Source organism: Miscanthus floridulus, chromosome 4, assembly GCF_019320115.1.
Source record: "Miscanthus floridulus cultivar M001 chromosome 4, ASM1932011v1, whole genome shotgun sequence".
Classification (NCBI taxonomy): Eukaryota; Viridiplantae; Streptophyta; class Magnoliopsida; order Poales; family Poaceae; genus Miscanthus; species Miscanthus floridulus.
Window position 1 is genome coordinate 103,022,714 of NC_089583.1, and position 9,398 is coordinate 103,032,111.

General features: G+C 48.0%; 1 pseudogene; it reads left to right on the forward strand.

Annotated features, from left to right (window-relative positions):
- Window positions 1-1,853: 1,853 nt before the first annotated feature.
- LOC136552398 (UDP-glycosyltransferase 88B1-like) lies at window positions 1,854-3,000 on the forward strand (annotated as a pseudogene).
- The last annotated feature ends 6,398 nt before the right edge of the window (window positions 3,001-9,398 follow it).

The following is a 9,398-nucleotide window of genomic DNA, read 5'->3' on the forward strand; positions in this document are numbered from 1 at the left end:
AAATATGAGAACAGATACCCAACGAACACTGGCGGAGCCAAGGGGGGGCTGGGCAGGGGCCATGCCCCCCCCCCCCAATGTTTCACAACAAAAAAAATTAGTAGTATGACTTAATATTTTTTATTTATATTAAGAGGGAGATTATATAAAATTCTTGTTATATATACCTATTAATATCTTCTAGATAATATAATCATATAAAATACAACTAGATATAAAATTATCGCAATGAAAAAGACCGAGGCCGGCCCCCCCTAAGTATAATTCCTGACAGCCGGCCCCCCTGAGTATAAATCCTGGCTCCGCCACTGCCAACGAACGATGGCCAACATTCATGTAGGCGGAGTTGAGAAACTTCTTCTTTTACTACCATCGAAGAATGAGGAATACTAATTTGAAACTTATTCTCCCTAGTCATTTATCGTGGCCAGATCTAACCACGATAAAATGGAGAAGAGATGGAGAAAATTATTCCATGGTGGACGACACCATCTCCGCCTTGATGTCACCGTCCGAAAAATAAAGTCTCCATGTCGTCATACCGGTGAAGATGCTGACGCTGTAGTTGTCGCCCTCATTTTCAACGTAGCAGCCATAGAGAAAACAATTTCACCCTTACTCTTTGCCGGCCGCGCCGGAAGAGGAGGAGGAGATAAATCTTCCAGTACAAAAAAAAAAAACTTGACATGAAGAAATCTTAACCCTAAAGACTGGATCTACTGGAGAAAAAAAACTTAAACGATGTATCCTCGCTCGCTCCCCTCCCTCCATTCTCCGTCGATACGCCGGAGGGGGAAGGAAGGGGACCGACGACCAGCCGTGGTGGAGACAGGGAGCGACAGCGACGGCACTCCGAGTCGCGAGAACGCGAGCCAGGGCTTTGGGGTGGCCTTGTTCAAAGCCATCGAATCTTTGCGAACTGATTCGTCCACCTTAGCCTTAGAGCACTTTCACCAAGAATATATGGAGCCACCAGACGGGACATTACTCAGAGCATTCAAGTCTTCCCACATCACGATCTTATCCTAGGCCTGCTGGTGAAAGACATAAGTTGTGGCTGTTTCTTAATGTAAGGGTGTGTTTGATTCTAAATAAATCACCTACTTATAAGTTAAAAGGTGAAATAAGTGATTGGTTTTATCAAATATCACCAACTTATAAGTCACCCTTGTTTATAAGAAATAAGCTGGTTCACCCCTGCTTAAAACTTATAAGCCACCATTTTCCACGTGGGGCCCACACATTTCACTTAATAGACCATAGTTTATAAGTCATCTACGACCAAACAGGTATAACTTATAAGTCACTGGTTTTCAATCAACCTGACTTATAAAAACCAAACAGCACAAATTGCAAATGGAATTGACTATCCGTGTCCCATCTTAAGTAGGGTCAGCCGGGTTAGGATCTTTTATGGAGGAGAGTCCTGCCAAGAAACCGACATTTAGATTCTGTTTTTGCTCGCCCGATTGGGGTTGATATGAATCTTGTTTGTATCCTGGCGAATTGGATTAGATAAGTACTCTTGGTTTATTGGTTGTGTCATTGTGAAACACACCATTAGGAGGGTGTTTGGACTGAGCACCTCTTTAGGTACTGTCACAACTCCATCCTTCCTACTCGAACAGAGTGTGTGGAGCTGAAATCATTTAATAAAAAAACGTGGAGCAAAGCTGAAAAACGTGGAGGCGGAACAATTTCAAATACTCCCTAAATTAGACTAGACGGCCCGTGAATTAATGGAGATCTCTCACATGTGCAAATGGTAAATAATATATGTACTAGCAAAAACCAGAGCCACACTTATCGTCTGGTGTCGTTTCGATTGATGCCAGTCTGGTATCATCGACGAGAGCAACAGCCACTAATATCTTGCAGAAGTAGGACTACCTCTGGTTCTCCATGTTCGAATAAAACAAAGCCAATATTCTGATTCCTGTTGTGCTGCAATCCCTCAACGTCCAGCAAAAGAGCACACTGTTGGCCTCGTCCATGATCAATGGCTGCCGCAACCATGGTCTTCCTACCATGCTGGGGATCCGGTCACTTCATGTCCATGATCGCGGCCGGCAAAGCGGATGCTCGACGCCAGCGGCGGTGCCCTCTCCTTGACCGTCCTGGTCATGCAGGCCCCGACGCCAGCCAGGCGTCCGAGGTCGAGGACCACGTGCGCCGTGAGTCGTCGTCCGGCCTTGACATCCGCTTCATCAATCTCCCCCGCCGTCGAGCTGCCGACCGACTGCGTGGCCCCCGAGGAGTTCACACTTCAGGTACGGACATCCAGCTCCAGGCGCCCAAGTCGAGGAGGCCATAGCCGGGCTACCACCGCCCCGGTGCCCGCCATCGTCTTCATCTCTTCTGTACGCCCTGCTCGACGTGGCCGGCGAGCTCGCCGTGCCCGGTATGCCTACTTCCCCTACTACGGGCGCGTCCTCGCGCTCATGCTGCGCCTGCCGCTGCCGGGGATCCGTTGAGGACCGCATCGGCAGGCTCAAGCAGACGGAAGGCACGGTGGACGTGCCGGGGCTGCCGCCGGTGCCCGTGTCCTACATGCCGGCGTGTTCTGTCGGGCAGTAAGATCGGCAACTACGAGTGGTTCGAGTACTGCGCGCGCCGCCTCATGGACACCAGCGGCATCATCATCTAACTCCTCGGTCGAGCTGGAGCCTGGGGTTCTCGCCGCTATCGCGGACGGCCGACTGCGTGCCCGGCCGCCCGGCTCCGACCGTCTACGCCATCGGTCCGGTGATCTGGTTCGCCGCCAACGCGCCTGAGCAGCAGCCGCACGCGTGCAGTGGCTCGACACGCAGCCGTCGGCCTCAGTCGTGTTCCTCTGCTTCGGAAGCAACGGGGTCCTCGACGTAGCGCAGGTCAGGGAAGTCGCCGCTGGCCTGGAGCGCGGCGGCCACCGCTTCCTTTGGGTGCTGCGGCGTGCGTGCGTGATCAGTTTGGTGCAATGTTTGTAACAGGACACCACATATTATTTAGTAAAAAAAAAGTCAGTCAGGCGCATAAAAAATCTACATAACCTTCAGGCGACGGTGTGAACACGTGTTGGACAATAAGCACCACACCACCAACGGTTCTAAACAAGCCCCCCCCCCCCCCCCCCCCCCCACCCCCCACCACACAGACACACACACCAAACACCGCCAGTTATTGCCGTTGTTTGCAGTGGCGAAGCTACATAGGTGGCCACCCACAAAAAATTGAAAAATCACTATTAGGATCAAATTTTCAACCATGACTGTAGCTTAATTTTCACACCTATAAGAGAAGCACACCCCTCTAATTTATTCTATCTTCGCCATGGGTTGTTTGTGAAAGTCGTTAGCTGATAACCTCGGTTATCAGCACCAGATCGACGTTCAATCCGACAGTGATGTCGTTACCATCACTGCCTGCGCCGAAGTTCGATCCAGCGACAGTACGTTGAATATCACCACCGATCAAACGTATGAACCGACGGTGATGATCACCGTCGGTCGGAGATATTAGCATTAGCGTTAACAATGAGGCATCAACGATGGTCTAGCTAGCGATCCGACGGTTATGAAGGAGACATCAACGTCGGTCGGACGTACGATATAGTGGTGTTGATGAAGACATCGACGCCAGTCTGGCATATGATCCGGCGGTGATGTTGGAGACATCAACGTCGGTTGGGCATACGATCCGACGGTGATGGAGACATCAACGTCGGTCTAGTGTATGATTCGGCGAGTGATGTAGTAACTATCGCAACCGGCCGGCGTTCGATCTCAATGACGGAGACATCACCGTCGTTCTGGCATACGATCCATCGGTGATTGAGCAGACATCATCGTTGCCCCTTGAGTTTGGTCCGGCGGTGATGTCTTGTCTATCACCACCGGTGCGGCATTTTTTCCGGCGGTATTGCTACTATCATCAACACTTGTATTATCATATCACCAACGATTTGGACAGGCCGGCGGTGAGATGTTGCATTTTTTATAATATAATTTTAATACATCAAAATAATAATACCATTAGTATTTGGATTACAATCAGGCCCAGAACATACGTAATGCCTCAAAATATACATCACCGTCGGACCACGAGTCCATACAACAAATCTAACCACAATGATATATGTTTGAGAACATAAAATATAACAAACGATCGTCCATAATAAAACCAGTATTACTAGGTGAAGATGAATCTGAGCTTATTAGCACCTTGATAAGAAAACAAATGGAAAAGAATGCAATTCTCTTTTTTCGAGGAGTCAAACCATTTGAATTTGACTAAATTTATATAAAAAATACTAACATTGATGATACAAAATAAGTATCATTAGATTAGTTTATAGAATATATTTTTAATAACAAATTTATTTGAAGACATAAATGCTAATACTATTTACTATAAATTTAGTCAAACTTGAGGCTAGTTTGACCCACACGAAACCCATAATTACATTATTTTGTGGACAGAGAGAGTACAGTTCATATAATGTCGGTACGATTCGATATGGAAATGACAAAGTTGTACGCACTTACAAGTTCTACTACTTCCTCCTTAACCTGTCAGAAGACATTGCTACGCGCATCAATTCTTTTGTTTAGCCACAAGAGTTTTTGTGCTCCATGAGTCCCTGCATTCCCCAAGAAGATCGTGTACCTCTCAACCCTTGAGGGTGTTTGTTCTACCATCAATAATGCTTTCATCAGGCCGTACTGGTTGAAAAGCTCTGCATTCTGAGAATTGTACTTCATCAAAATATATGGCTTACTCAATTATTACCCTCCTAGTTCCAGGACAATGAACCGCTGGGTTCATATTTGCTTTCAGGGAGTCAACAAGCATCTTCCCAAACATTTCCTTACTCTGACCATTCTCTAGTTCTTGATCAAAGTTTACACGAATGAGTTTACATATTTGTGAACTAGCCCAATGAGGGCCTCTAGTTCTTCCCCTTCTTCATCCACTATGCTCTCCAGAACCTGTAGTTAGGGGTACGAAGTCAAGTAGAGTTCAAATATTACTGACAAACAGTTGCTTTAGCAAGTTGTTGCTTTCCATCATTTGCTCATGTCTGTTATTCCTAAATATTGCAACTGTTTTTTACCATCCTAGAAAAAGAATACACTAGGGTCACTTAATGTAAAAGAACATCCATGGATATGCATATTTACATAGCGAAGTGACCAGAGGAAGACATGTAGGTAAATTAACAAGTTGAGGGGAAGATTAACGAACATATTGCAAATGATGAACTGCAATTGAAGCTAACTTGTAGCTTGAATTAAATTGGCTCCTATGCCTTTTGGAATCACACTAACACTCCATAGTTTAATCTGGCTAAGTCCACATTTTTTTTTGAAACGAATCAGGCAGGAGAGCCTGCCGATTATATATAAAAAAGCAGATGAAACCCGACTGGGCAAAAATAGAACAAATACAACTCCGGTCAGTTGGATTGGGACATCAACATGCACCGAAACCCCAAAATCAAAGAAGCACGAAAAAACAACTCTAGCCGGTCAGAATGAGACATCGACTCGAGCTGCCACTCAACATAAAACACATGCTCACCGCCACCAAACCACCACGAACTGGTCACTACAGTGCATTGCCAGCCATCAAGACGAACACGCTCTCGTCACCGCTTGCGCCGTCGTTGCCTGACGCTGTCCCGCACCGAGTAGCCCGCCTGCTAAGCAGGGCTAGCCGCTGCAATCCGCTGCAAGTCGTGTAGCCCTTCTGCAATCAGATCTGTTTGCGGCGTCTTTGAAAATGTTGTCCCACATCGGAGTAGCCACTACAAAGTGAGGCTACCCGCCGCAGGCCGCTACAAGCTGCCAAACCGACGCAAGAGGAGCTGCCTCAGGTGCACATCAAGCCGACCCCGCCCACCGAGATCCACGCGCGCACACCGCAGCTTCCAGTAACCTAGTTGTGTCATCGAAGGTAGAAGTGTCACACACGCCCTCCGGCTACCAGTCATAAGGCTCCTTGCGCCAAAACAGCCACCACTGAGCGGGACTGCCCGCCGCCACACCACATAGGTCACCTCGGCAACACAAGTCTGTTGGCCACCACCTCCCACGTCGACCTCCTCGCCAACTCCGTGGGCGCCTCCCCCGCCGGCATCCTCGCCAACTTCGTGGTCGCAACTCACCAACTGCCAAACAGATGGAGACCCTCCAATCGCTGTGCCAACGCCTCCCCCGACCACCTTCCATCACAGTAGACACTAGGAACTTGAATCCTCAGTCGATTTTTTTTATTTTTTGCCCCTTTTTTGAAATTTTCACAAATATGCCCCTGGATAGCTTTCAAAATCTAAACCCTTAGCTCGGTGCCATCGTTGGTGGCACCGAGCTTACACGTCTCGGCGCCAAAGTGTTTGGCACCTAGGTCGGGGGGCCACGTCGGCATCAAAGAAGAGCCAGGAGTGACATGGCAGCTAGCTCGGCGCCGTGGATCTTGGCACCAAGCTTGGCGCCGTAGATCTTGGCGCCGAGTTTAGTGCCATAGATCCTGGCGCCGAGCCGGCCTTACAGGTGGGTCCTTTTCCTTTCTCTCTTCCTTCATTTCCTTTTTCTCTCTTCCTTTCTTCTCTCTCACCTGATGCCTCCCGCCACCGCGGCCCAGCCCGGCCTCCGTGCCCCGCGCCATCGCCCCGGCCACCGCGGCCCAGCCCGCATCCGTGCCCCGCGCCACCGCCCCGGCGTCTGCACCCCACGCCCCTATCTCGGCCGCGCTACGCCGCCGGCTGCCCCACCGCCCCGGCCACCGCCGCGCCCCTCTCAAGGCGGCCTCCCCCGCGGCCGACCGGCCAGCTACGGCAACCGCGCCCTACCCATCCCGCGGCGCTAGGCCAGGCGCTGCTGCCTCCCTGTCCTCCATGTTCGATCGGACACAGGTCGTTCTTCGCCACCCCGTCCACGGCCCTCCACCGTGCCCTGCCTCCTCCTGCTCTCCACCGCGTCGTGCACTGCCATCGTTGGACAGGTAAATTTTGTGTATATGCAATGTAGTTAGATAGTGAGGTTGAATTGTGGTGTAGTAGTTAGTTTATTGATGCACTTAGGATGGTAATGTGATAACCTATTAAGTTTAATTAGTTGGTGATCTAGAGATTAGGTGATAACCTAGTTAGACTATTTACTTACTTAGTTAGCTATCTGCTTAGTTAGTTATGATAACCTATTTAGTTTAATTAGTTGGTGATGTAGTGATAATTAGGTGATAACCTAGTTGTTAGACATGTATGGAGCTAGCTATTATGTTATTTGCGAAGCTAGCAGTTACCTAGTATGTAGTTGTTGGCACGTAATTTGGACTAAACGAAATGTATTTGGATTTGTGTATGAAATAGATGGACAACCTAGTGAGCATATATCATGGAGACACCGTTGAAAGCTCTAGTTTGGTTTTGGTGAATTGATGAAACCCTAAGTGCTAACCTAGTTTATCAAAGTGATTATGAGATAGGTGGCACATTCCAAGTGGTGAAACGAATGAAGATCATAACATAATGATGGAGATGCCATGGTGATGATCACATGTTTGGACTTGGAATACAAGAAAGAAAAACAAAAAGCTCAAGGCAAAGGTGAAATTGATAGGATCTTTTCGGTTTAGTGATCGAGACACTTAGAGGTGTGATCACATTTAGGATCAATAGCCGTACTATTAAGAGGGGTGAAACTCGTATCGAAATGCGGTTATCAAAGTGCCACTAGATGCTCTAACTCATTTGCATATGCATTTAGGATCTAGTGGAGTGCTAACACCCTTGAAAACATTTCTAAAAATATGCTAACACATCCGCACAAGGTGATATACTTGGTGGTTGGCACATTTGAGCAAGGGTAAAGAAGATAGAGTTAAAAAGGAGTTGGTCGCATTGGTCACTGAGTGACCGAACGTGTCCGGTATTAACGACCGGACTCTGGCTCAGTGGAGTGACCGGACGCTAAAGAGTTATTGTTTCAACGTCTGGTCAAAGTGACTTAGCTTGGTTTAGGTTTGTAGAGAAGCGACCGAACGCACCCGGTCGCCATACCAGACACGTCAGGTATTAACCAGCTAGTCGGGTTTTAGAACTAAAATTCATCAGACTCTGGAGCGTCCGATCGGCCCAGAGCTACTCTGGGAGCTCTCTAGACTCGACCAAACGCTGAGTCTCCTGTGTTTGGTCCTATGTGACCGGACACATCTAGTCAGCCTAGAGTAGATCTGGGAGCTCTCTAGACTCAACCGGACGCTGCCCGTCCTACGTCCGGTCGTCCACACCAGACACGTCCGGTCGCATAGGACTCATGGCAGCAATGGCTACTTCATTTAAAATAGGACACATGGCGGTCAGGCAACGATCGGACGCGTTCGGTCGCCACACCGAACGCGTCCGATATACACAACCGGTGCGTCCGGTGCACATGACCTGTGTGTTCGGTCGATGCATAGTCAGCCCAATAATTGAGCCAACGGCTCTATTGTTTGGGGGTGTCTGTAAATACCATTTGGCCAGCTCTAGCTCACTCTCTTGGCCATTTGCATTGACATAGCAACCTTGTGAGTTTAGCCAAAGCCCTCCCACTCATCTCCATCATTGATTCATCATCTTTATGAGATTGGGAGAGAATCCAAGTGCATTGCTTGAGTGATTGCATCTAGAGGCATTTGGTGTTTGTGTTTCTGTGGGATTCGCTTGTTGCTCTTGGTGGTTACCACCACCTAGATGGCTTGGAGCAGCGGAGGAGGATTGGCATGAGTTGGTGATTGTTCGTGGCTATCTTCGGTGATTGTGAGGGGATTTGTACCTTCCCCAGTAGAGCATCGAAAGATAACCCTAGTGGATTGCTTGTGTCATTGAGTTACCTCACTTATGGGTAGGTTCTTGCAGTGTCCAATTGTGTGGCTGAGGTTCACGCAACACCTCTTAGCCTCCTAACCATAAAGTGTTGGTCAACACAACGGGGACGTAGCGTGTTGGCAAGCACGTAAACCTCGGGAGAAAATTGGTTGTCTCTTACCCTTTGGTATTCTCCCAGTGATTGGTTTAGTATTCATCTTGTGATTGGTTCACTCTCTATACGATGGTATAATCACCCTACTCACTCATTTATGTTCTCACAAACTAGTTGTAGCAAGCTCTTTAGTGTAGCTAGAATTGAGAGCTTGCTTTGCAGTTTAAGTTCATCTAGTGGTGCTCTTTAGTGTAGCAAGTGTGAGAGCTCTTAGTGAGTAGTGACAAAGCAAATTGCGTGTCTAGTGATCATAGCAACTAGAATTGTTGGATAGGTGGCTTGCAACCCTTGTATAGCTAGAGCAAGTTTGTATTTCGCTATTTGTTATACTAATCAAATTGCTCTAGTTGATTTGTAGATTTTTTAATAGGCTATTCACCCTTCTCTAGCCATATT